The sequence below is a fragment of the Miscanthus floridulus genome, chromosome 1, assembly GCF_019320115.1.
Source record: "Miscanthus floridulus cultivar M001 chromosome 1, ASM1932011v1, whole genome shotgun sequence".
NCBI classification, from domain to species: domain Eukaryota; kingdom Viridiplantae; phylum Streptophyta; class Magnoliopsida; order Poales; family Poaceae; genus Miscanthus; species Miscanthus floridulus.
Window position 1 is genome coordinate 49170175 of NC_089580.1, and position 27515 is coordinate 49197689.

At 46.5% G+C, this 27515-nt stretch overlaps 1 pseudogene; it reads right to left on the reverse strand.

Annotated features, from left to right (window-relative positions):
- Nucleotides 1–628: 628 nt before the first annotated feature.
- Nucleotides 629–27515, reverse strand: LOC136456426 (dolabradiene monooxygenase-like; annotated as a pseudogene).

Sequence of the window (27515 nt, forward strand, 5' to 3'; positions counted from 1 at the left end):
CCTATGTGACACCCCTTACCAAGTTGGAGGACCGGCAAAGACTATACCAACCGATTGAATTGAGACATCAACACAGGCCACCCAACAAAGACACATCAACGAGCCACACCACTGGCTGTATTGCAATTTAACACGTTTACACTTTCATCGGCCCTTATAGGGAGTGTTCGGCTGGTCGAAAAGCCGCTGGTGTTGATTTGTATAGCTGATTTTTTGAGAAAGAAAAATATTGTACCGTGTCTTGTAAGCTAGTAAATAAGCTGGCTTATTAGGCCAGCCGAACACTCCCATAGTCTTATTAAAAGCATATAATGATTTTGACAAAAACTATATTTGTGGTCCAAATAGATGGAAACATGTCGAATTGGTGTTAAAGAATGCACTCTGTAGGCTGGCTTTTGTAACCGAACTAAATAGGTGGCGAACATTTGCAACAAAATGGATTACATCGAAACTGAAATATCAAACGATACACATGTGGTGGTTCCAAATTGGTGGAAACTACAATTGCACCCAACTAGACAGTGACTTTGATACATTGGCTAGAAGCGCAAGTGGAAAAAAGTGCATTTATTTTTTATCCATGCATCATAGCACAGAACAACTACTTAGTTTTGACATGAATGAACTAATTAACACGAGGTATGGCCTTGAGCATGAGCTTGGACTTACTTCTCAGCGTTATACCAAAGGCCTCTGTCATGTCAAGGTCTCCAGAGCCGGCGCCACCGGGCTGCTCCCAGTCGACGTGATAGAGGAGGCTATAGCGAGCACGAGCTCCATGTTGGCCAACCCGTGCGTGATGCCAGGGCAGATCGTCCTGCCGGCCCCGAATGGGGTGAACTCAAAGTCATTACCCCTGAAATCAACACTGCTACTTTCAAATCTTTCTGGCCTAAACATCTCGCCGTCACCCCAAAACTTGTCGTCCCTCGCAATTGCCCAGACGTTCACGAACACCTTGGTGCCCTTCGGCACGTCGTAGCCCATGACCTGGCACGCCTCTCGGCACTGCCGGGGCAAGCAGGAATGGCACCGGCGCGTCCAGCCGTAACGCCTCCTTGATCACCAGGTGCAGGTAGCTTAACCTGGACATGTCGTCTTCGGTTAGCTTCTCCTGTCCCTTGAAGGTCTCCCTCACCTCTGATTGCGCCTTGTGCAGCACCCGTGGGTTCTTTACAAGCTCTGACATGGGCCACACTAGCACTGTTGATGACGTCTCACTCCCGGCAGTAAAAATATCCTACAATTAATTTGTATATAATATGGTCTTGTTGATGAGGGAGAAGGTGACTGAAATTATAAAGCGAAGAAGATAATGCAAAGTGATGAGATCGATCTGACGATCTTACGAAAATGACGGCCTGACAATCTCGTTGGTGAGAGGTGTTAGACCTGGAACAGGATAACTAGGAGCATAGATCTAGCCGGGTACTTGTTGTTGAATAGAATCATGAATTCTCGAACATCTACAAGTGTAGTAACAGTAGATAGAACGAGAGAAAGGGAGAGGTAGAAGATAGACGTGTCAAACCTGACACTGCAGTGGAGGAGGATCCGCTCACGTCCGCCATGGAGTCGGTGTCTGCGCTAGGGCAGCGACGGTCGGGGAAGATGGGTGGCGGCGAAGTGCAGTGGTCGCGGTGATGCAGTCCGGTGGCGGCGCGGCTGGTGGCTTCCTGTCACTGGCTGCGCGCCATCTAGATCAGGTTTAGGGTTTGTTGGTGGGGAGCTCAGCTTAGGCGAACCTCGTGACTTGAGCCGCCGGCCCCCACCTCTATTTATTGCGCAGTGTGACAGAGGCCCTCCAGCCATAATGGGCTGGGCGTCCCCGATTAGGGCACGGATCAAAGGCTTAACTGGGCCGTTGGGCCCAGTTTGGGATTGGAGATCAATCTAACAATCCCCCCTTGATTTCCTACCATCTTTCAATTTCATATCATTTACTTTTGTTCATTCCATTACAGATTAGCGTATAGAGCATGTTTAATCGTCATGGTCAATTGCCGATAGATTTAACAGCTACAACACACTACTCTGTTCTAAAATTGATACTTAATTTTGGGCCTTCTTTTGTCCAGGAATTATAGGCTTTCCCTTAAACCCATGCCGGCTACATGTTCTCTGAACACATTGAGTGGTAAGCCTTTTGTAAGCGGATCCGCGAGCATCTTTTCGGTGCTTATATGCTCAAGACTTATAACATGATCTCGGACTTTATCTTTCACAACATAATACTTTATGTCAATGTGTTTGGCAGCACCACTTGACTTATTGTTGTGAGCATACTGTACTGTCGGATTATTATCGTAGTATAACTTAAGTGGTCTATAAATGTTGTCAACCACCTTCAAACCGGGTATGAACTTCTTTAGCCAGTTCACCTGCCCCGTTCCCTCATAACACGCTACAAACTCGACATATATTGTGGACGATGTAGTGATGGTTTGCTTTGAGCTTTTTCATGAAATAGCTCCCCTGCGAGAGTGAATACATATCCCGACGTGGATTTTCTATCATCTCCCGCATAATTAGAATCTGAATATCCCACTACATGAAGTGAATCAGATCTTCTATACGTCATCATGAGGCCTTTCGTTCCTTGCAAATAACGCAAGACTATCTTTACTAATTTCTAGTGTTCTGTTCCAGGATTGCTCTGGAATCTGCCAATTAACCCGGTAACAAATGCCAAGTCAGGACGCATACATACTTGAGCATATTGCAAGCTTCCAATAGCTAAAGCATATGGAACCGCTTTCATTTGATCGATCTCATATTGGTTCCTGGGGCATTGAAAATCCCCATATATGTCGCCCTTGACTATAGGAGCAGGTGAGGGACTACATTTGTGCATACTGAATTTCTTTAAGATTCTTTCTATGTATGCTTTTTGTGACAGTCATAATACCCCTTTACTTCTATCTCGGTGAATCTCGATCCCTGGAACGAACGAGGCTTCACCAAGATCTTTCATATCAAATTTTGAGGACAAAAACTTCTTTGTCTCCAGTAGTAGACTGACATCACTACTAGCAAGTAAGATATCATCCACATATAGGACAAGGAAGATAAACTTTCTATTCTTAAAACTTTGCATAGACACAATTGTCCTCAACATTCTCTTTAAACCCAAAATTCCTTATTATCTGATCAAACTTCAAGTACCACTGTCTTGAAGCTTGTTTTAATCCATAAATGGATTTCTTTAGGCGGCATCCCATTCGTTCTTTTCCTTCCATGACAAAACCTTTCGGTTGTGCCATGTAAATATTTTCCTCCAAGTCCCCATTGAGAAATGTCGTCTTTACATCCATCTGATGTAATTCTAAATCATAATGTGCCACTAATGCCATTATGATTCTAAATGAATCTTTACATGAGACTAGAGAAAAAGTCTCATTGTAATCAATCCCTTCTCTTTGCGTAAAGCTTTTTGCCACAAGTCGTGCTTTATATCTCTCTATATTCCCTTGAGAGTCAAGTTTAGTTTTGTAGAGCCATTTATAGCCTATTGTCCTGGCTCCTTTAGGAATTATTTCCAAGTCCCAAATTTTATTGGCATTCATAGATTTCATTTCATCTTCCATGGCTTCAAGCCACTTTGATGAAGGATCACTTCTCATGGCTTCTTCAAATGAGGTGGGATCATCCTCCATTTGAAATTCCTCAGTGTTGTATACTTCATAGTCAGCAGGAATAGCTGATTTTCTAACTCTTTGAGATCTTCTAGGGGCCTCCACATTTGGCACATCTTCTGTTTGAGACTATTGTTGCTCCCCCTCATGTGTGGCAATAGGTTCTATAGGATCCTGAAGAACATGTTCCTCGTCGTCATTCATTGTTGCCACAGGCAGAATAACAACAGGTGCTGGCACTGTCGATGTTTGACCATCGATAGCCTGCCACGAGGGTACCCGGGGCAGTATGTTCAGGCTTCAGCATATGCAGAACTCGATGGTTAATGCAAGAGACAGTCGATTTATCCTGGTTCAGGTCCTCGATCATAGATCGAGTAATAGCCCTATATCCAGTCGACATTAGCCTTTGCGTTGGATTGATCGTAAAGTATTGTGTTGTACAATTGTTGTCTTGAACTTCCGATCTAAGGAGTCTTGCCCTCCTTTATATAGTTAGGAGGCCAGAGTCCTAGTCAGTTTACAATGAGAGTTCCTAGTAAGATTACAGAGTAATGCTGCTACTAAGATTATAAGGGAAGAATCCTAATTAGACTAAGTCTTCTCCCTTCCTTGCGGGGTATCCCGTGGGTCTCGCACTGACAAGCCCCCGAGCACTTCATGGTTGAGTTTTGGAAGCCTCGTCTTATTCCTTCAAGTCTCGTTGAGCAGGAACAAGCGTCGTCCGAGTGCTTTCTTAAGCGAAACCGTGTAGCGCTTTGTGAGATCTTTGTGTGGTGTGTACTTTTTGAAGAAAAAAGTACTCCCATTTGGATGTAGCCCCCGAGCCTCTTGCTGTTTGGCACAAGGAGCTTGAGGGTTTTTTCTTGAAATCTTACTGATTCTTCGTTGAAAGGCTCCCCAACTTCCTTGTTGAAAAGAGCTCTGATTTAGCTGTGTTCGGGTTCTTTTTGTCGAAAAGAGCTTGGATATAGCTATGCCCGGGTTCTTTTTATCTTGTGGCCCTGAAGTCGTCTATCTTGAAGAAGCATTCTGAGTGACGTGCGCTTTTTTGAAGAAAAAAGTGCACTCACTGAGTGTAGCCCCCGAGCCTCTTGCTATTTGGAACAAAAAGTTGGAGGGTCTTGAATCTGAGTTGTTCGATAGAACTGTATACCTCTCCTTTTGCAGCCCCCGAGCATATATCCGGGTTGTTTTGTTCAGGAAGAACTCGGATGCAGAGTTTTAGCGTATTCTCTGGTAGTCTGCTGTTGTCAGATATAGTTGTATGGTGGTGGTTGAGTGTGAATGCCTTTTGTTCATGGGTTGTACTGTGTCGGTATATTCTTCTGAATATGCTCGTCTTCGAGTATTGTTCCCTCTCGCCTGAGTCTTCCATTATTGAGTCCTATCTTTTCACTGTGTCCTTTGTTAGGCTTATTTCGTTGGTACTCCTAGTCCATGTGCACTGCTCCTTTGATCTATAAATACCCTCCCAAAGTGCTTGTTTTCATCCATTGAACATTCTGTTGAAACATTCGTGGTCATTAACATGGTAGTTGTGAAGTAGAGCAGCCCCCGGGCATGTTTTGTAGTTCTTGTGTGTCTTGTCGTAGCTGGAGGAAGTCTTGTGATAGGGATTAGAGGTAGGCTAATCCCATAGCAGCAATGTACCAGGATGTACGTGGTGGTAGTTGGAGGAAGTCTTATGATGTGGGCTTCGCTCCTTCATCTGGTAGTTCTGGGTTGATCCTCGTCGCCTGTTCTGAGACTGTCTGGTGCAGATCAACACCATATCTAGTATCACATCGATCTTGGGTAGACAGATGCCTGTCGACCTTCTCTGCTCCGTGTTGTCCTGTCGTGCTACTGATTTCCGCCTTGGATGCACTGCGTCCATCCTTTGAAGAAAACAGTGTAGCCAATGGTGGTTTGTCCTTCCGAGTAGCAATTTGGGACACGTAGTCGTTCCAGAGCCTAGCCATGTCCGTGTTCCTCTTTGCTACTTTGCTTTTTGTGGTACCGAGTACGTTGGGTCTTGTAAGATTTGTAATCTTCTATTTTTGAAGTCACCTGTAATGGAAAGAATCTTGTCTTCTAAGTTGTCATTTATTTTTCTGCTGTAGTTCCGGTTGTTCATGAGATTCCCGAGTTCTTTCCGTAAGAACCGAGTTTTTATGTTCCTTGTGAAGTTGCCCTTCTTTTCTTCTTGGTATGTTTCTTGTGAAGTTGCCCTTCTTTTCTTCTTGGTTGACAAGTTGTTTTTGCAATTATCTAATTACTCCGCAGTAGTGCTGGATAGATAAGTCTGAAATCTGCCCGTTGAATTATACCGTTGTGTGGATTTATGCCCTCCGTCATTTTAGTTGTGTCAGTAAATGGACCGTTGCGTTCTCACACGGTACTTTAACGGGCCTGGTGGGCCGTTTTTATTGCTGTAAAATCTATTTGAAGACCCTTCATCTTCTTTTTCTTTACTGCCCTTCTCTTGCCTTGAAACCCTAGCTCTCAGTCATCCGCCGTCGCCATTGCCGCCGTCGTCTTAGCGCCGCCGTCAAGCTTTCTCTTCCCCTAGTTGCTTTTTTGCCTCCTTTAGTACATGGGTAAGAAGAAAACCGCAAGCAAGTCACAGTCATCCTTCGTGGACGAGGAGTCATCACTCTCTGTGATTGAGAATCAGGAGTTCATGGCCATGAGGGCTGCCCAGAAGTATTGGCTGGCTCCGACAACAACCGAAGAGCAGCTTTGCGAGCTTGTCAGCGACGGCTTGATCCAGAGCAAGGCCTTTGCTGAATGGAGAGTTCTAGGCGAGCATCGGGTCCCTGCTCTAGGTCCTGGTGAGATCATTCTTTTTGTCTCTTTCATTCGTGCTGGACTTTGCCTTCCTGCCTCTGCCTTTCTTCATCAATTTCTCAACTATTTTGGGATTTGCCTGAATCATCTTGCTCCTAATGCAGTCCTTCACCTTTCTATCTTTGTTCATCTTTGTAAAGCTTTCCTTGGAATTCCCCCTTCTCTTTCTCTATTTCGTTACTTCTTTTGCCTGAAACCCCAACCCCGCCATGAAGACACCAGTGTTCTTGGTGGTTGTGGGATTCAATTTTGCCAGGGTCTTAAGAGCAAGTTCTTTAACTATGACCTGGTTGTTTCTGTAAGGGATTGGCATGCCGACTGGTTTTATGCTGCCAATCTGATCCCTTCTCTTGATGTCCACTCTGGATCTGGTCCCTTGGTTAATGACCGATGGGATAAGAACCCTATGACGTCTGCTGAGGTTCAGTCAATCCAGTCATTCCTTGATAGGATTAGTATGCTGAAACAGCAGGGCTTGACTGGTTTCGACATTGTCTCGAGCTTTCTTTGTCACCGAGTTCAGCCTTTGAAGGAGCGAGAGCACCTTGGCTTTGAGTACTCTAGGGCTGAGGATCCTTCATGCATGGTCCTAGCCCTTGAGTTGACCAACGAAGAGGTACTCGAGCGTCTCCAGAAGATGCTGAAAGGAGCAAGCGTTGTCCTGCTTACTGTCTCCGAGTTCTCTGCCAACAACCCACCTCCAGCTGTAAGTCATTTTCTCTTTGTTCGGGTACTTTCTGTATTTTTGCTGTATCCATTTTTTGCTTAACTTTTCCTTGTCTTGTTGTTTTATTCTTTTTCGTAGGAATTTGGGCACAACTTTGTTGACCCGATCCCTCTTGATGTTCTCCCTGCCATGGTGAACACTAGGGAGAAACTTGTTGGGGCTTCTGCAACCAGTAAGTTCCCAATCTCCATAGTGTTTCCTAGGGTTTCTTCCAGATTTGTTGATGTATATGAAGAATATGTTCCTCGTCTAGTCCCTTGAGGTCCTCATAGTGTCTCGAAGAGGGGGCAAACGGATGGGTCTTCATCTGGTCTGCCTGCTTCCAAGAAGTCCCACAAGCCAAGTACTCGTCCAGGTACTCCAGTTGTAGCTAGCATGCTCTTAGGTGAGCATATTTAATATTCTCTGTCCCTTTGTTTTCTTGTTTTTATCTTGAACCGAGTACTTTTGTTCTTTTTTTAGTGGGTGCCCTGGTGGCCTTGGTTGAGACCGAGGGGGAAGAGGATGATGAAGTACCCCTTATCATGCGGCGGTGAGTTGTTTTCATATTCCCCTGCCATTGAATTTCTCCTCTTTGTCTTGACTTTTAGTCTTGATCTTTTTGTAGTAATCGGACGTCGGGTATGGGTTCTTCTGAGGCTCCTACGCCGGCTTCTTCTGAAGCTCCGGTGTTGAGTTCTTTGGTAGCTCTGGTACCGAGTTCTGCCATAGCTCCGGTGCTGAGTTCTTTCGAGGCTCCGGTATTGGCTTCTTCCGGGGCTTCGGTATCAGCTATACCGCTCCTGCCGCCAAGTGGCGGGGACATTTTTGCCGCCGTGGTCCCCCCTATGAGGTCCTCTTTTTGTTTTATGAAGAAGAAGGTGGCTGGGTGAGTGGATTCTAGCTTATCTTTTTGCTTCTGTTCTCCTTTTCTCTGGTTCTCATTGGCGATTTCTTTTATCAATTTTCAGTCCTTCGTCTTCTCTCGTTTCTTCATCGACTTCTTCTCAGCCCTCCGTTGTGCCACCGAGTACTAAGCCTTAAGACTCACAGCGTACTATTGGTGAAGTGGCTGCGGGGGCAACGAAGCTTTCTGGCGATGGTGCCGCTACAGACTTGGTTGCCCCGGCAGTGACCGTGGCCATTGCGGTGGGTCCTTCTGTGGGATTGGCCCTGGCTTCCCGGGAGATTGCTCTGGTCATGCCCTCTTCACCTCGGCTGGCTTCTCCTTCACCTTCTCTTACCTCTAGTGGTCCTCCTTTTGCTGATGATGTGGTGCAGCAGTTTGATGCCACTCATCGGCTATCGGAGTTAACTGCTACCTGGGGAAGCTTATCGTCCCTTGTGACTTCTTTTGGAGAAAAGCTCCTGGTAAGTTTTTTCACCGTTCCTTCTTTGGATGTCTGCTTTTCTTTTGTCCTCATTCTTTGTTTTTCTTTGTCTCTTTTTGCTCAGTCCTTCTCTCATGATCATACCGGCTTCTTTTTCTCGTCTGAAAATGAGAAAAAGTTGTCTTTAGAAGTGAGTGCCCTGAAAGCTGATCTTGACCTCCTCCGGTCCGAGATGGAGGCTGAGCATCAAACGCATGAAGAGGAGGAAAAATCTCTTCATGCTCGGATTGTTGAGACCAAGAAGTAGAGGGATGCTGCTTTCTAGGAGGCTCAAAAGAATTTGGAGGCCGTGAAGAACTTGGAGGCCGTGAAGAAAGAGTGCAATGGTATTGCGGGTTCTTTTTGTTTCCTTCTGCACTCAAATTCTCCTTTCTACTGACTTGTTGTTTGTTGCCTTGTCCAGCTCTCTGGGTTGAAAAGCAAAAGCTCTCGAAGGGCGTTGAAGAAATGAAGACTCTTGTTCATACAAGTCACAACAAGGCTGAGGAGGTAATTACTCATGCTGAGGAGGAACTCGCGCTTGCTAAGTTGATTAGGCGTGGAGCTGATAAAGATCTTATGCAGGCTCAAAAAACTATTGAAGACTTGTCTGGCAAATTGGCGACGACTACTAAAAACTAGAAAGCTTTGTGGAAATCCTTTCGTTCAGTAGCCAACGTTCTCTGAACTCCAGCGGATGATGGGCAATCTTGGGATCAGTTGATTCCTCGAATTCCAGACTTGTTTCCAAGAGTTTGTGAAGAGGTGCACTCAACTGTGTACCAAGAATGTCCTGGCCCAAGTCTAGGTTCTTGCTCTAGTAGCTCCTTTATCCAAGATAGCAAAGGAAGCTGACAGTCAAGAATATATTGATGCCGTTGAGAGGATGGAGCCTGAAGTTGAAGACTTAGCTAGTAGGATAGTAGATAATCTTAATATTGTTCTCCCTTCTCCTGATGATGAGGCTTGATGTATTTGACTTTTATGCCCGTGCCTTGTAATATGACATTATACTTCTTTTTGAATGAAGGTTTTTTTGTTGATGTCTTCTTTGCCTAAATGCCTTGCTTATTCCTCGGATGATTTGTCCATTTGGTCAGAGTTACTAGACTTTGCCGAAGGTTTTTTTGTTGATGTCTTCTTTGCCTGAATGCCTTGCTTATTCCTTGGATGTTTTGTTTGATTGGTCAGAGTTACTAGATTTTGCCAAGTACTTTGTCTTTCTCTCGTCTTTGCCTTGTAAACAATTCTGCACGCTATCTTGACAAATTTTCTTGATCTGTCGAGTACTTTTCTGCCCATGTAAACAACTCATTATATATAGATCTTTGTGTTGACGGCCTTTCTTGATCTGTCGAGTGCTTGTCTGGCCTTCTTTTGTGCCCTGTAAACAACTCGTTATATGTAGATCTTTGCGTTCTTGGGTATCTCTAGTGTAGCCCCCGAGTCTCTTGCTATTTAGTACAAGTAGCTGGAGGGTCTTGCTTTTAAAATTGCTCTGGTCTATGCCCAGGCTTAGTTTCAGTCGTTTTGCTTTTATTTCGGGTTCTAGCTTGTTAGCTACCCTCATCGGCGGGCTCAAGCGTCTTTTCAGCTATTTTGCTCTCAGCCGGGATGCTCAGGCGTATTTTCAGCCATTTTGCATTTTATTTCGGGAGTTAGCTTGTTAGCTACCCTCATCGGCGGGCTCAAGCGTCTTTTCAGCTATTTTGCTCTCGGTCGGGATGCTCAGGCGTATTTTCATCCATTTTGCATTTTTTTGGGTGTTAGCTTGTTAGCTACCCTCATCGGCGGGCTCAAGCGTCTTTTCAGCTATTTTGCTCTCGGCCGGGATGCTTAGGCGTATTTTCAGCCATTTTGCTTTTTATTTCAGGTGTTAGCTTGTTAGCTACCCTCATCGGCGGGCGCAAGTATCTTTTCAACTATTTTGCTCTCGGCCGGGATGCTCAGGCGTCTTTTCAGCCATTTTGCTTTTTATTTCGGGTGTTAGCTTGTTAGCTACCCTCATCGGCGGGCTCAAGTGTCTTTTCAACTATTTTGCTCTCGACCGGGATGCTCAGGCATATTTTCAGCCATTTTGCTTTTTATTTCGGGTGTTAGCTTGTTAGCTACCCTCATCGGCGGGCTCAAGTGTTTTTTCAACTATTTTGCTCTCGGCCGGGATGCTCAGGCGTCTTTTCAGCCATTTTGCATCTAAGAAACAACTCAGAGGGAGCTATGAGACATATGTTTGTCGAGAGATAATCATCTTTATTGATCATGAATATTGATGTGTTACAATGATACATAGCGGTATCTTTGTTGATCATGAACGTTGATCTCGTGTGTCTTGTATACATACTTTCCCTTGAGTTGTTTTTATGCGTAGAATCTTCGTAGCTGATTGATGTGCCATGTATTGTTGACTTCTTTTCCATCTTCAGTTATGAGCTTGTATGTGCCTAGTCCAATGACTTTTGTGACGATAAAAGGACCTTCCCATGGACTGAGTAGTTTGTGGCGTCCGTCGGTTTTTTGTATTCTTCTTAGTGCTAGGTCTCCGACTTGTAATGATCGAGACTGGGTATTCTTGTTGTAGTGGCGCCTTAGTCCTTGGAGGTATCTCGCTGATTGTAGGGTAGCGTTTACTCTAACTTCTTCTGTGCTGTTGAGTTCTAATCTTTGGGTGTGTTCTGCCTCTCCTTCGTCGTATTGCTCTATCCTTAGGGACGTCCAGATCAAGTCTGCGGGTAATACGGCTTCTGATCCATACACCAGGAAGAAAGGTGAGTATCCGGTGGCTCTGCTTATTTGAGTCCATAGCCCCCATACAACCTTGGGTAATTCTTTAGTCTATTTTGATCCGTAGTCTACTAGTTCTTCATACAGTCTTGGTTTCAATCCAGCTAGTATGAGTCCATTAGCCCTTTCTACCTGTCCGTTGGCTTCAGGATGTGCGACTGATGCGTAATCTATGCTGAAGCCACAATCCTGTGCCCAACTTTTGAATTCTGTAGAAGGGAGAACCCAAATCTATGATGATTCGATTGGGCATGCCGAAGCGGTGCATAATGTCTTGGATGAACTCGACTGCTTTGGCTACGCTGTATTTTGCGAGTGGTTTGTATTCAATCCACTTGGTGAACTTATTAATTGCTACAAAGATGTACTCGAAACCGCCCTTTGCTTTCTTGAGAGGTCCTACTTGATCCAGCCCCCAGCAGGAGAAAGGCCAAGCGGGTGGGATGAAGATGAGGTTGTGGGCTGGCACATGAGCCTATCTTGCGAACATCTGACCACTTTTGCATCGTATGACGAGTTCTTCTGCGTCTTTCAAAGCGGTTGGCCAGTAGAAACTAGTGCGAAATGCTTTGCCGACTAGTGTTCTTGAAGCAGCGTGATTTCCATAGCAACCTGAGTGTATTTCGTCTAGGATTTGTTTGTCTTCTTCAAATGAGACGCATTTTAGGAGTACTCCTGATGATGCGGCTCTTCTGTATAGCTTGTCTCCTACTAGGACGTAATTCTTGCTTCTGCGAACGACTTGTGTGGCTTCCTGTTTTTCCGCTGGCAACTTATTCTCTTTGATGTAATCAGTAAAAATCTGTGTCCATGAAGTGTTGATCACCAGAATCTGGTTGCCTTTGGCTGCGAGTTCTGTGGTTGTCTCACCGGGTTGTTTGATAGAAGGAGCTGATAACTCCTCTATGAATACGCCGGGTGGGACCTTTGCCCTGTTGAATCCAAGCTTGGCAAGAACATCTGCTACAATGTTGGAATCCTGCAGGACATGTAGAATTTCTAATCCTTGGAAATGTTTTTTGAGTTCTCGGATTTTAGCGCAGTAAGCACCCATGTTTTCTTTGGTGCAATCCCAATCTTTGTTGACTTGGTTGATGACTACTGCCGAATCGCCGTATACGAGTAGTCGCTTGATTCTGAGGGTAATAGCCACTCTTAGCCCATGTATGAGAGCTTTATATTCTACTTCATTGTTGGTAGCTTGCCATAATATTTGAAGGACATACTTTAGTTGTTTTCTGTCCAGAGAAATTAGGAGGATGCCTACACTGGCTCCACCTAGCTTGAGTGATCCATCAAACTACATCTTCCAATGATCAAGGATCGCGCTTGACATGGGTTGTTGAATTTCTGTCCATTCGGCAACAAAATCAGCAAGGGCTTGAGATTTAATTGCTTTCCACGGGGTGAAATCGATGTTGAGAGCACCGAGTTCAACCGCCCACTTGGATATGCGTCCTGTTGTGTCTTTGTTGTGTAAGATGTCTCCTAGTGGGAAATTTGTCACCACGGTAATCTTGTGGCTTTCAAAATAGTGACGAAGCTTGCGCGAAGTGATCAGTAGGGTGTAGAGTAGTTTTTGCACATGCGGGTACCAGATTTTTTATTCTGACAGTACTTCGCTGATGTAGTATACTGGGCGTTGTACTTTATACATGCACCCTTCTTCTTCCCTTTCCACTACTATCATCATGCTGACTACAGTAGAAGTTGCTACAATGTATAGCATCATGTCTTTGTCTTTCTTTGGAGGTGTGAGGACTGGTGAGGAGGTGAGGTATGCCTTAAGTTTCTTGAAAGCTTCATTGGCTTCTTCCGTCCACTCAAACTTGTCTGTCTTCTTTAGTAGTTTAAAGAAAGGCAACCCTTTTTCACTGAGTCTTGATATGAAATGGTTGAGTGCTGCCATGCAGCCTGTTAGTTTTTGTACATCTTTGACGTTTTAAGGAGGGCCCATCTCTGTTATGGCTTGAATTTGCTTGGCGCTTGCTTCGATTCCGTGATGACTGACCAAGAATCCGAGTAGTTGTCCTGAAGGAACTCCGAATACACACTTGTTTGGGTTCAGTTTCCACCTCCACCTTTTTAGATTCTCAAAGGTTTGTTTTAAGTCTTCAATCAGTGTATCCGGGTTCTTTGTTTTTACAACCACGTCATCCACGTATGCTTCTACGTTTTCACTGATCTGATTACCAAGGCATGTTTAGATGGCTCTTTGGTAAGTGGCTCCAGCATTCTTAAGTCCAAATGACATGGTCCTATAGCAGTAGGCGCCGAACGGAGTGATGAAAGATGTTTTGCTTTGGTCCTATTCTTTTAATGCGATCTGGTGATATCCGGAATAGCAATCAAGGAAGGATAATAGGGTAGATCCTGCTGTTGAATCAACTATCTGATCAATGCGTGGTAGCCCAAACGGATCCTTTGGGCAGTGTTTGTTGAGATCTGTGTAGTCAACACACATGCGCCACTCGTCCGTGTTCTTTTTCTGTACCAGAACTGGATTTGCTAGCCAATCTGGGTGGAGAATTTCCCTGATGAATCCAACTGCCATTAGTTTTGTAATTTCCTTTTTAATTGCTGCCTTCTTGTCGGGAGAGAATCGTCGTAGTCGTTGCTTCATAGGCTTGGAGCCTTCATTGACATCAATTCCGTGCTCAGCCAACTCTCTTGGGACCCCTGGCATGTCGGTCGGCTTCCAAACGAAGATATCCTTGTTGTCCCGAAGAAAGTTGGTGAGCGCGAGTTCCTATTTTGTTGATAGGTGGGCACTGATGGTTGCCGTTTTTGAGGGATCACCGGTGCCTAGGTCAATTTGCTTGACGTCTGCTTCTTTTGGTGGTGCTAGGATGCTTGGTCTTTTAGCTGGTATCTCTAGTTCTTCTTGGCTTATTTCTGCGGCGATAGTGGCTATTTCTTTTCTTCCATCATTTGCCTGTGCCTTTGTTGTAATTTGGATTGCCTGTATGTCACAGTCAAATGTGCATTTTAAATCACTCCGAAGAGAAAGGACACCGTTAGGCCCTGGCATCTTAAGCAACAGGTATGGATAATGTGGTATTGCCATGAATCTCACTAGTGCTAGGCGCCCGAGGATTGCGTGATATGATGAATCGAAATCTGCGACTTCAAATTTGATGAACTCTGTGCGGTAGTTCGAGGGAGTCCCAAAAGTAACCGGTAGAGTGATTTATCCAAGTGGCATTGCTGCCTTGCCGGGTACTATGCCATAAAAAGGTGTGCTTATTGGTGTGATCATCCCGGCGAGTTGTAGTCCCATCTTCCTTAGAGTTTCTGAAAAAATGATGTTGAGTCCGGCTCCTCCGTCGATTAGTACTTTCGTAACAGTCATACCAGCAATGGTTGGATCCAGAACCAATGGGTAATGGCCTATGTTTCCTACGCTGGTCCATTGGTCTTCTCTTAAAAATTGGATTGGATACTCTGACCAGTTGAGATATCTTGGTGTAGCAGGTTCCACTGCCATGATGGTTCATAACGCTAGTTTTTCTTGATGTTTGCTTCTAGAGTCCAAAACCCTGGCAAAGATTACGACCATTGTCCCTCTGGATTTTTGGAATCCCTTGTCTTCATGGTTGTCTCCTTCTTTTTTCTGATTGTCTTCTTTATTATTTCCCTTGCTATCTTTTCTAGTGTATCTTTCGTTGAAGGTGTAGCAATTTCTAATGGTGTGTTTTCCATTGGGGTGCAAGGGGCAACGCATGTTCTCAATGTCATCATATCTTTTGGGCTTTGTAAATTTCTTTGATTTGTCAGCCATTGCTACTGTGTTGTCTGGACCTCGCTTTCTCTCCTGATGTCTGTTGTTTCAAGGATTTTGCCTGTTCGGGTTGTCTCTGTTGTTCCTATCTGGGAATCTTTCTCTTGTTTTTTCCTCTGCAGTAATCATCTTTTCTACTGTTCTTCTGAATTCTTCATTGTTTCTTGGGTTTTCTTTGCAGAAGTCTTAAAATTGCCACCTAGCCATGATTCCGTGAGAGAAAGCTTCGATTACTTCTCGTTGTGTGATATCATGTACTTGAGCTCGTAGTTCGTCAAATCATCGATAGTAATTTCTGAGACTTTCACCTCCTTTCTGCTTGAGTCATTTTAATTCTACATGGGTGATTGGATGTGTAATGATTCCCGCAAAATTTTCACAGAAAGCTCTTTGCAAATCTTCCCAATTTCTAATTGATCCTGGATTCAATTTATCAAACCATTGAAGTGGCATGGTTTCTAGGGCCATGGGAAAGAACAAGGTTTTGATGTCATCGTCTCCTCTGGCTAATTCAATCGATTGTGAGTAAATCCTGAGCCATTGCTTTGGTTTGGTCTTGCCATCGTACTTGGAGTGGTTGGACGGTTTGAACTTGTGAGTTAGTCGAATTGAAGCAAGTCTGTTTGCAAAATAGGGGAATCTATCATGCGTTCTGGTTTCTGTATATTCTGATTCTGCGCCCCCCTTCTTACCAACAGTCGTCTTGGTGAGAATAGTTTTGTGTGGCTGTCCGAGTAGGTGCTCTGCTTCTGGCCTTTCTTGGTTGCTCGACTCGGTTGTTTTGACTGTGATTTCTTTGGCTCTCTCCATTGTGACTTCCACTTGGTCCAAGTCTTTCAAAAGCAGACTTCCTTTGATTTTGATTTTCCTATTCATGAGATGTTGCCCTTCCGTTGTTTGTTCTAAAGACTGTTGATCAGAGAAAATCTCGGAGCTGTTCTTATTTTTCATTGGGATATGAGGTCGCCTTGAGTTCTTCTAGTGCTTCTCGGATCTTATCGTAGGGTGTATTCGCTGCTCGTCCTTCTTTGACCTCTTGTTCTGATTTCCTTCTTTTGTACTCGGCTAGGTCTGATTTATATTTGATCCAAGTGTCTTTTTGCTATTTTGCACGACATTGACGTCCTTGTTTCAATTTGTTCTTTCTTTCTCTCGCTTGCCTCTGATTCTTAGTCTCACCATCGTGCCCCTAGATAAATGGTGATATGTTGGACTCGGATTCATCTGAAGACCTTACATCAGGTGCTTCTGGGGGGATCAATGGTGATCGAGGACGGCGAATCATGAATATTTCTCTAGCGTGAGTTGTTCCATCATCGTCGTTGATTTCCATTCTGCCAAAGCTATTGATAACTTCAGTAGAGGTTTCAAAGTCATAGATGGAATCTCCTTCTTGGTAGGGTAGAATTGCTGTTGTCGTATCATCGACTAGTTGGGTGCCGTCATCCTCAGGAATGGTACCTAGCCAGTGAATGTTGCAGTCTTGAGATGTTATGGTTAAAACGAGACCTTCCTAGGCTCCCTTCAATGGCATTCTAAGCATGGGATAAGTGGATCCTTTGTGCCATGTCTGATAAGATGTTGCCATGTTGTGGAGTCCAAACAGAAAAGGACCCGACTTCTTTGAAGTACTCTGGGTGTACTCCGAGTAGTATTCTTGATAGGTTGACGTCATGTTCTGGAGCTTTGTCAGAAAAGAACTCGGTTTTCTAAAAGAACTCGGATAAGACTTTGTTTCGGAAGCAGAACTTGAGTTTGAATCGGATGTGTGAAGTCATGAAAACTGAGTCGGATTGGACATTATGAGCTATGCGAATCTTCCGACAAGCTGATCTGTCGTTATCGTCGAATTAGGATAGTCTTGATGATGATCTGAATCTTTGAGGAGACGGCCTTGGAGCTTGCCATCGTCGCCTACCTCGCAGATCCATGAACCAAAGATGAAGGTCGATCCCTTCGAGAAGATCGTGTCGTCGAGATCCATCGAGCTCTCGGATGCAAAGTCACCGAAAGCCCCTACCTGGTGCGCCAGCTGTCGATGTTTGGCCACCGATAGACTACCACAGGGGTACTTGGGGTAGTATGTTTGGGCTTCAGCGTATGCAGAACTCGATGGTTAACGCAAGACACAGTCGATTTATCCTGGTTTAGGCCCTCGGTCGTAGATCGAGTAATAGCCCTATGTCTAGTTGGTGTTAGCCTTTGCATTGGATTAATCATAAAGTGTTGTGTTGTACAACTGTTGTCTTGAACTCCCGATCTAAGGAGCCTTGCCCTCCTTTATATAGTCAGGAGGCTAGAGTCCTAGTCGGTTTACAATAAGAGTTCCTAGTAGGATTACAGAGTAATACTGCTACTAAGATTACAAGGGAAGAATCCTAATTAGACAAGGTCTTCTCCCTTCCTTGCAAGGTATCCTGTGGGTCTCGCACTGATAGGCACCATAGTATCTTGCACTATCGGTGCAGCGACAACAGGTAGTGAGAAAAATGGCTCATGAATCATTGAAGTGGGCGCATACACCCGCTTCTCTTCAAGGTCAATTTCTTGAGCTACCATGCTCCCCCTCATCAATTCATCCTCTAGGAAGACAACATGTCTCATTTCCACAAACTTTGTATGTCTGTCTGGATAGTAGAAACAAAAACCTTTTGACTTTTCTGGGTAGCCAATGAAATGGCAACTTACTGTTTTGAGATCTAGCTTCCCAATGTTTGGGTTAAATACTTTAGCCTCAGCAGGACTCCCCCACACACGTAAGTGGGTTAGTGAGGGTACTCTTCCTGTCCACAACTCATACAGTGTTTTGGGCACCGACTTACTTGGTACTCTATTGAGAATATGAATGGCGGTTTTAACGCCTCCATCCATAGGCTCAATGGTAAGGTGGAGTAACTTATCATATTGTGCACCATATCAATCATGGTACAATTGCGTCTTTCAGTTACTCCATTCTGCTGAGATTCGTCCGGTGTAGAATACTGGGCAACTATGCCATTCTCCTATAAGAACCTTGCAAAAGGTCTAGGAACTTGGCAGTATAGGGTATGCCGACCATAGTACTCCCCCACGGTCGGACCTGACTATCTTAATCTTTAAATTGTGTTGGTTTTCAACTTCTGCCTTAAATATCTTAAATTTATCCAATGCTTCTGTTCTTTCTTTGATTAGATAAATATAGCCACAATGGGAGTAATCATCTGTGAATGTTATGAACGAATCATAACCATCCACACTCTTTACAAGAAACGGACCTCAGATGTCTGTGTGAATAGTCTGTAAAATTCCAACGCTTCGTTTTGCATCTTTCTTAATTTTCTTTACATACTTTCCTTTTATGCATTCTCTGCATTGTTCTAAATCTAAGAGCTCTAACGGAGGAAGAATATTATTCTTAACTAGTCTTTCTATTCTCCCCCTCGAAATATGGCCTAAATGACAGTGCCATAATTTCGACAACACATCGTGAGCTCTCTTTCGTTTTCTGTTTACATCCGCAGACGAGGATACATTCTCATTGTCGCACGCAATGTTCCCATCATCACATACAACATTCACATCATCACGTAGTGATAACAAATAAAGCTCATTTTGTAAGATAGCAAGACCAACACATGCATTATTAAATGTTATCTTACATTTGCCATTTCCAAAATGGCAATCATATCCATCATTGTCCAAGCATAAAACACTAATCAAGTTTCTCTATAAAGAGGGAACATAAAGTACATCTGTAAGTAAAAGTGTGAAGCCATCAGCAAGCTCTAGAGAAAGATCGCCAACGGCTTTGACATCTGCTCGGACTCCATTTGCAACTTTAACGTGTCTTTCTCTTCTTTACGTAGTCCTCGTCGAATGGAATCCCTGTAAAGAATTAGCAACATGAATAGTTGCGCCTGAGTCAATCCACCAAGTAGATTTTGAATACTATACATATAGGGATTCATTTATGAACGTAATAATGTTCTCACCTTTCTTTCCCATGATCATCTTTAAGTAATCGGGACAATCTTTCTTATAATGTCCCATCTTCTTGCAATAGAGACACTGATCTTTCCCTACTGTGAACTTGTTTTGCTGAGGCTGATGCAGCATGGGACCCTTTCCCTTTGACTTTAAGGAGAAGTTAGCATTAGTATTCTTTTTCTTGTTGTCTTTTAGATAATTGATAGTGCCACCATTGGTAGCTTTCATTCTCTCCTCCTCTTGCACACACATAGCCATGAGCCTCTCCATATCTCACTTCTCGGGCTATATGTTGTAGTTGACAACAAAAGTGTCAAATTCCTTTGGCAAGGAAGCAAAAATCAGGTGGATAAGGAACTCTTCCTTGAGAGCTAGATCCATTGGTTTTAGCTTGGATGCTAAATTGCTCATCCTTAGTATGTGCTCTCTTATGCCACCATTTCTAGAGTACCTCTCTGTCACCAGTTGCTTTATCAGCTGGGTAGCATATGTCTTTGAAGAACCAGTGAACTGACTCTTTATTCTATCGAGGTACTCGGTGACGGTGTCACACTCTGGGATTGTGCCCACAATTGTAGGTTCAATCGTGTTCTTTATCACAGCCATACATTTCTTATTGGCAGTAACCCATTTCCTATGCTCAAGGTCATAGGACATCTTTTGGGATGCAAAATCCCTCTCTCTGGTTGCCCAAGCGGTATCAACCTCGTTTGTCTCTCTCACCGGTGCCATAGGCTCAGTGGGACACGGTGAGGTGACTACCCAGTCCACCTCAACCAAGATGAAGGCTAGGTCAATCTTTTTCTTCCACTCCGTGTAGTTGTCACCTTTGAGAGTGGGGATCTCTTTGATACAACCCATCAAGTTGTATCCGCCTGAAAACACAATTCATATGGAGTGAGAACATAAACATAATAATAACAAATTGCATGCCTTAGTTCCAACATTGGTCAAAATTAAAACATACAATTGTCCTTTACACTAATTCTACATCACCGTTGGGCAAAAATAGAATTAATGCATGACATAACATCATAATATTGCCATTAATCAACGTTGGTCAGAATAATAACAATATTATAATAGACTAAAAACATATCCATTTTTCAAAATTAAATTCTCTCGTTGATTCGAATTTAATAATGAAAATGACAACTTTAAATACGCAGCGGAAAAATGAACTCATTTCCTTGAATTTTACCCACAGGAAAAATTCATTTTTCTGATTTCTTTTGAGCCATTTTCCATTTTTCAATTTTACAGAAAAGGAAAAAATGAAAATTGGGCTCCATCTTTACTGCTACTAGGCCCGAAGCCAGCAATTCGGCTTGGCCCACGACCTCAGCGCGGCGCCTGGCCGCACCTAGGCCGCAACGTGGGCTTGGGGCGGTAAAGTGCCACGGTCGCGCACGCCCACCTAGGTCGCGAAATGGCCCACTCGATCTGAGCCGCCCATGCTGATCCGACAGCCGTCCACGTGCATTGCTCAATCAAAAACACAACGACAGCGGCTCCCCTAAAAACCCTAACCCATTCATTCCCTCCCATTCTCTCTCTCACTCAGTCACGCGAGCCTAAGCGAAGAGCAGGCAACGACGAGAGCCTCGATGCCGTCGTCGGCCCCCTCCCTAGTGGGTGAGCACGCCGCCATCGAGCGGCCTAGCCACGATGCCTCCTTGGCCAGGGCCCAGTGAGCAGCTGCCCTTGGCTTGGCCTTCTTCTCCCTGTATGCCGGTGAGCCACACTATGGCGGTGTCAGCAGCGGTCGAGGCAAGCCTCCCCTTCCCCTTCTGGTTTGTGTTCTTTTTTTGTTCTTCTCGGATTCAACTGATTGGGGATCTAGGGTTAGGGTCTCTTTGATTTGATTTCTTTTCTTTTCTATTTGTACCCATACCGAGATCTACTCATTAGAATCTAGCTAGCTGTTCCCCTTTCCCGTCATGAGTTAGGGTTAGGGTTTGACTCACTGGAGTCACTATTCATCTTCCCCGATGGGTTAGGGTATTGTTCTTGTTCCCCAATGGGTTAGGGTTCGGATGAACCTTTGTTCTTTTCTCAAATCCAAATGGATTTTGTCTGTTAGGCTAGATCTATACCTAGTTGGCTCTAGTACCATTGTTATACCTATAGGATCACTAGGAGCATAAATATAGCTAGGTACTTGTTGTTGAATAGAATCATGAATCCTAGAACATCTACAAGTGTAGTAACAGTAGGTAGAACGAGAGAAAGGGAGGGGTAGAAGATGGACATGTCAAACCTAACACCGCAGTGGTGGAGGATTCGCTCGCATCTGCCATGGAGTCGATGTCTGCGCTAGGGCAGTGACGGTCGGGGAAGACGAGTGGTGGCGCAATGCAGTGGTCGTGGTGACGTAGTTTGGTACGGGCGCGGCTGGTGGCTTCCCATCACTGGCTGCGCACCCTCTCGATCGGGTTTAGGGTTTGTCGGTGGGGAGCTCGGCTCAGGTGAACCTCATGACTTGAGCCGCTGGCCCCCACCTCTATTTATTGCGCAGTGTGACAGGGGCCCTCTAGCCATAGTGGACTAGGCGCCCCCGATCAGGGCGCGGATCAAAGGCCCAACTGGGCCATTGGGCCTAGTTTGGGATTGGAGATCAATCTAATAAGAGGGAATTGAAGGCCACTTTACCTCTGTAGCCTAAGGAGGATGCCGAGGAGGTCGTCGTCATCTCAGTCCACCGGCACATGTGTGGTGGCCACCTTGCGCTCATGGATGATGCTCTCGATGATGCGGTACACGTTCTTCTGGCACCTTCCCATGTCTCTGGCGGCAAGGCTAAACCAGCGCACGAGCCGCGACGATGGGTATAGGTTAGCCAAGCTAACCCCGCTAGTGAGCTGCACCGCCTCATCGAGCTCATGCAGGAACTTGTCATGGTGCTTACACCGGTCGCCGATGGTGGTCTGCACGACGACGTCATTCACCATGCGACAGATGCCATTGCTGAGGTTGACGATGATGACACCAGCATGATGGCCACCACACTAGTCTAAGATGGAGTGGAGGAGGCGTGCCACCTCCTCCTCCTGGACAGTTCGGAACGAGAGCACGCGGTGTGGGTTCAAGAGCTCTAGCATGCACACCTTGCGGAGTGATAAAGTATAATTTGTATTTTGTAGTTCATACTGAGCTGAGGGTTTTTTCCCATGCTGCTTAGCCCATGCAACCACGCTGGTCAGCCCACAACGTCGCCCACATCGCGGTGCACTCGTCCATAGTCGCACCTCACGTTGGCTGTTACCTACCTTGTAGCTTGTACAAATACACTGAGATCAATACAGATTGTGTTGTTGGCTCGATTGCTTTCTCTATCATGGTTTCATTGACTTAGGTCTATTCCCCTACGCTGCCCTCCCCACAACCGCCGCCACCACGCTCGACTTTGCCCCACCGCCATGATCTAGGTTGCTATGTGTTCGCTTTCCTTCCCGCAACCATCACTACCGCGATCGGCATTGTCGCATGCTCACCTTCCATTGTTTCCATGGATACTACCCCCCTGCATGACACTGATCTCTCTGATGGCAAGTCTTCTTCCTCCACTTCTTCCGTCAGCCGTTCTCCTTCACCGAAACCGTCGTCTAGCCTCCTTCCTCCACTGTGCTACAGACGGTGAACATCAAAAACCATGTTCCCATCGAGCTCGATCTCACCGAGTCAATCTACACTGAGTGGTGATGCTTCTTTGATGCCTTCATCGACAAGTTCGGTCTTAGCTCCCACCTCACTTCTTCTCCCATCAGCGCCAACCACCGTGATTCGGACTGGGTCATGGTCAACCAGTGCATCCTGAGCTGGCTTTACAACACCATGTCTAAGGACATTCATGCTATCATGTGCGTTCCCAAGGCTATAGCGCACACCATCTGGCACATGATCCACGATCAGTTTCACGACAACGAGCTTCATCAAGCCGTCTACCTTGAGGCTAAGTTCCACAGCTCGGTCTAGGGTGACATGGACATCACAATGTACACTGGCCATCTCAAACATCTCACTGATGCTCTACGTGACATCGAACAATCAGTGCGCGAGACATCTCAGGTGCTGAACATGCTCCGTGGCCTCTACCCCAAGTACCAGCATACTGTTCTGGTGATCACCGCCAAGAACCATCCACATACCTTCTTGTCCACGTGTTCCTATCTGCTGCTAGAGGAGCAGTACTATAAGGAACACACCAAATCCGCCGCCCAGCACACCCTACTCTCTGCTGATAGTTCTCGACCTGCTGCTCCTATGAGCGGTTTAGGTGCCACCGATGTTCCTTGATCTAGCCAGCCGACCGTGGATGCCAACACAAGTTTTGACAACCACGACAACAAGAAGCGTCGTGGCCGCGGCAACAACTTCCCTAGTGGCAGTAGTGGTGGCTCACCTCCTTCCTAAGGTGCATCTACTGGTAGCGCCCACCATCTTCCCCGTGGCTTCCAGGCTTCAACCCATGGACCGACATGGTCCAGGCATGGCCCATGTTGTTCCGCGCTCCTAGCGTTGGCGTCCTAGGCCCGCGACCCGGTCCACCATAGTAGGCCTACTTCGCCAGCGCACCTACACCAGCACCTGCTCCGCCCTCATCCTCCAATGATGTGTGGATTTAGTAGGCCCTACTCACCGCTCTGGCCACGGCTAGTGTTCCACCCACCAGGCCTCAAACGTCAGAGTGGTTCTTTGACACTAGCGCCACTTCGCACATGGCATTCAGCTCTGGTAATCTCTCTTCTGCTCATGCCCTACCCTTCACAGCATGAATCACTATTGGTAATGGTGCATCCATGCCGGTCACTCATACTGCCTCCTCTACCCTTCCTGGAACTCCCTGTCATCTCAATCAGATTCTTATTTCTCCTGATCTTGTCAAGAATTTGATTTCAGTTCATGCTTTCACTCGAGATAACAATGTTTTAGTCGAATTTGATCCTTTCGGTTTCTCTATCAAGGATCTTCCCACCTAGACGGAGATGCTCTGATGTAATAGTAACGGTGAGCTATATCCCCTTTGGCCTTCATCTGCTCAGGCGCTGCTGTCCAGATCCTCTTCTTCGGCTGATCTGTGGCATCAATGCCTTGGGCACCCCGACTGTGATTCCCTCAAACACACTCTTGATCAGTTTAATTTCACCTATACAAAAACCATAGCTCATACTTGTCAGTCATGTCAATTAGGCAAGCATGTTCGTATTCCATTCTCCCATTCTTCTTATGTCTATTATGTTCCCTTTTAGCTTGTACATGGCGATGTCTGGACATCACCTGTTCCCAGCAACTCTGGTTTCAAATATTATCTAGTCCTCATTGATGCTTGTACTCGTTTTATCTGGACCTTTCCAATGCGCGCTAAATCTAAAGTTGTTGAATGTTTGATCTCCTTTCATGCTTATGTTCTGACGCAATTTCAGTTACCCTTCATTTCTTTTCAAACCGACAATGGCAAGGAGTTTAACAACACTGTAGTTCATCAGCACTTCACACGACATCTCCTTTTGCCTTTCCTGTCCATATACCTCAGCTCAGAACAGTAAGGCAGAGCGCATCATCCGCACCCTGAATGATTGTGTGTGCAGCCTTCTTCTGCACGCTGGCATGCCATTTTCCTTTTGGGCTAAAGCAATTTCCACTGCCACTCACCTTCTCAACCGGCACCCATGCCACGCCTGGTGCCGGTGATGACATTCCAATGGCTCCTGGGTGCTCCACTGAACTACACTCACCTCCGGGTGTTTGGCTACTTGTGCTTCCCCAACCAGACAGCCACCGCCGCTCATAAACTCGGCGCCTGATCCAGTGCTTGTGTCCTCCTGGGTTACCCCACTGATCATCGTGGTTATCGATGCTTTGACCTCGACACCCGTCGCATCATCACGTCGCGCCACATGGTGTTCGACGAATCCATCTTCCCGTTCTGGGCACCATCATCTACCACTACGTCGCCAGCGCGTGCGCTCCCTACCACCATTGATGATGATACTCTCATCCTCTCGGACATAGCTCCCAAGCGTCATCGCATCGCTACACCATCGCCCAGTGCCAGCCCTAGCATACCTTCCCCAGTGGTCACGCCCACACCCATATTGATGCCTATGACTATGGCCATGCCCATGCCATCGCCTGGCATGCCTGCTCCCAGCTCCAATCCACATGCATCACTAGCTCCCACACAAGCATCACCGGTGCCCGCGCATGCCACGCCAACACCACCCCCCGTCCATCCCATGGTCACTCATGCGCGCGCCGATGTGTTTAAACCCAACCCCCCGCTATGCCATGGCCGCATTGGCCACATCCACCACCATCTCACCTATTCCGTCATCAGCTTGGGTAGCATTACGCGATCCAAACTGGAAGCAAGCCATGGATGCTGAATTCAAGGCCCTACAGGCGAACCGCACCTGGTGTCTTATCGACAAGTCGGTCGGTGCTCACGTGATTTCAGGGAAATGGGTTTTCAAGCACAAGCTTCATCCTGATGGATCACTCGAGCACTACAAGGCTCAATGGGTGGTGCGCGGATTCACACAATGTACTAGGGTGCATTTCTAGGAAACATTCACGCTGGTGGTCAAGCTAGCGACCATACGAACCACGCTCACCATTGCTGCGTCCAAGCAGTGGCCTACAAGACAGCTTGATGTCTCCAACGCATTCCTCCATGGTAACCTCGAAGAGTATGTCTTGTCTCAACAGTCAATTGGGTTTGTCGACCCTGATCGCCCTCAGGCTATCTGCCGCCTCGACAAGTCCTTGTACCGAATGCGGCAAGCACCGTGCGCCTGGTTCACATGCTTCGCCACGTTCGTCACCAAGCTTGGGTTCAAGGCCACCCGGTCAGACTCCTCCCTCTTCGTTCTTCACCGGGGAGCTGACATGGCCTATCTCCTCCTCTATGTTGACGACATGGTCCTCACTGCCTCGAGCTCGACACTGCTTCAACATGTCATCACCGACTTGCGCTCCGAGTTCACCGTCAAGGACATGGGTGACCTCCGATTCTTCCTCGGCATCGACGTCCAACGCACGGTGGACGACTTCTACCTCTCCTAGAGCCAGTACACCGAGGAGATCCTACAGCGCGCGAGCATGTCGAACTGTAAGCCTGCTTCGACACTGATCAATGGCAAACGAATGCTTTCCTCGAATGGCCCCGCTATTCTGAACGTGAAGTAATACCGCAGCATCGCTGGAGCGCTGCAGTATCTGACTATCAGCCGCCCGGACCTTGCCTTCACCGTTCAACAAGCTTGCCTCTACATGCATGATCCACGACAACAACATTCAGCGCAGCTAAAACGGATCCTGCGCTACGTACGCGGCACGACATCGCATGATCTACTGTTGTGTGCTTCGCCACAGCTCAACGTCACGGCCTACTCCGATGTAGACTGGGACGACTGCCCAGACACTGGCCGATTGACTTCTGGCTTCTGCGTGTTTCTTGGTGAGTCCCTTGTGTCATGGTCTTCCAAGCGACAACCCACGGTGTCATGATCGAGCACCGAGGCGGAGTACCGCGCTGTCGCCAATGCCGCAGCCGAATGCATATGGCTACGACAGCTCCTCCATGAGCTTCACACCCCCATACTCAAAGTTATGGTGGCGTCCTACGACAACGTCTCGGCTGTCTACATGTCCACGAATCTGGTCCATCACAAGAGAACGAAGCACATCAAACTCGACACCCACTTCGTTTGGGAACAGGTGCAAGCTGGCGAGCTCCGCGTCCTCCATGTGCCGACTGACGAGCAGTATGCCAACATCATGACCAAGGGCCTCACGATGAAGACCTTTGAAGCTTTCCGGGACCGTCTTTGCGTCATACCGATGAAGCTTCAGACTGCGGGGGTGATAAAGTGTAATTTATATTTTGTAGTTCATAGCTTAGCTGAGGTTTTTCCCGCGCAGCTTAGCCCATGCAACCACGCTGGTCAGCCCACGACGTCGCCCATGTCGCGGTGCGCTCGGCTGTAGTCGCACCTCGCGCTGGCAGTTGCCCGCCTTGTAGCTTATACAAATACACTGAGATCAATATAGATTGTGTTGTTGGCTCCATTGCTTTCTCTATCACGGAGGTCGTGCCAGCGGTCGTTGTAGGGGGAGAAGAGGATGTCCCTGTCGCCGTAGCTGATGATGTCTAGGGTGGCGCTCAGGTACCGGCTACAGAAGGCCAGGTCGTGGGTCCACATCACGTCCCTGGCAGCCTCTGCGAAGGAGGCCACCAGCGTGGGCACAGAGCCAAAGCGGAGCAACATGAGCGGGCCGTAGGTGCTGGACATCTCGCGCAGCGCCTGGTGCGGCAGGTCCCTGAAGCGCGACAGCAGGAGGAGGTGCAGGCTGCCGATGAGCGGCAGCTGCCATGGCCCCGGTGGCAGCCGGAGTGCCGCCACCGCCCCCGTGAAGCCGTCACCATGTGCTTGACTCAT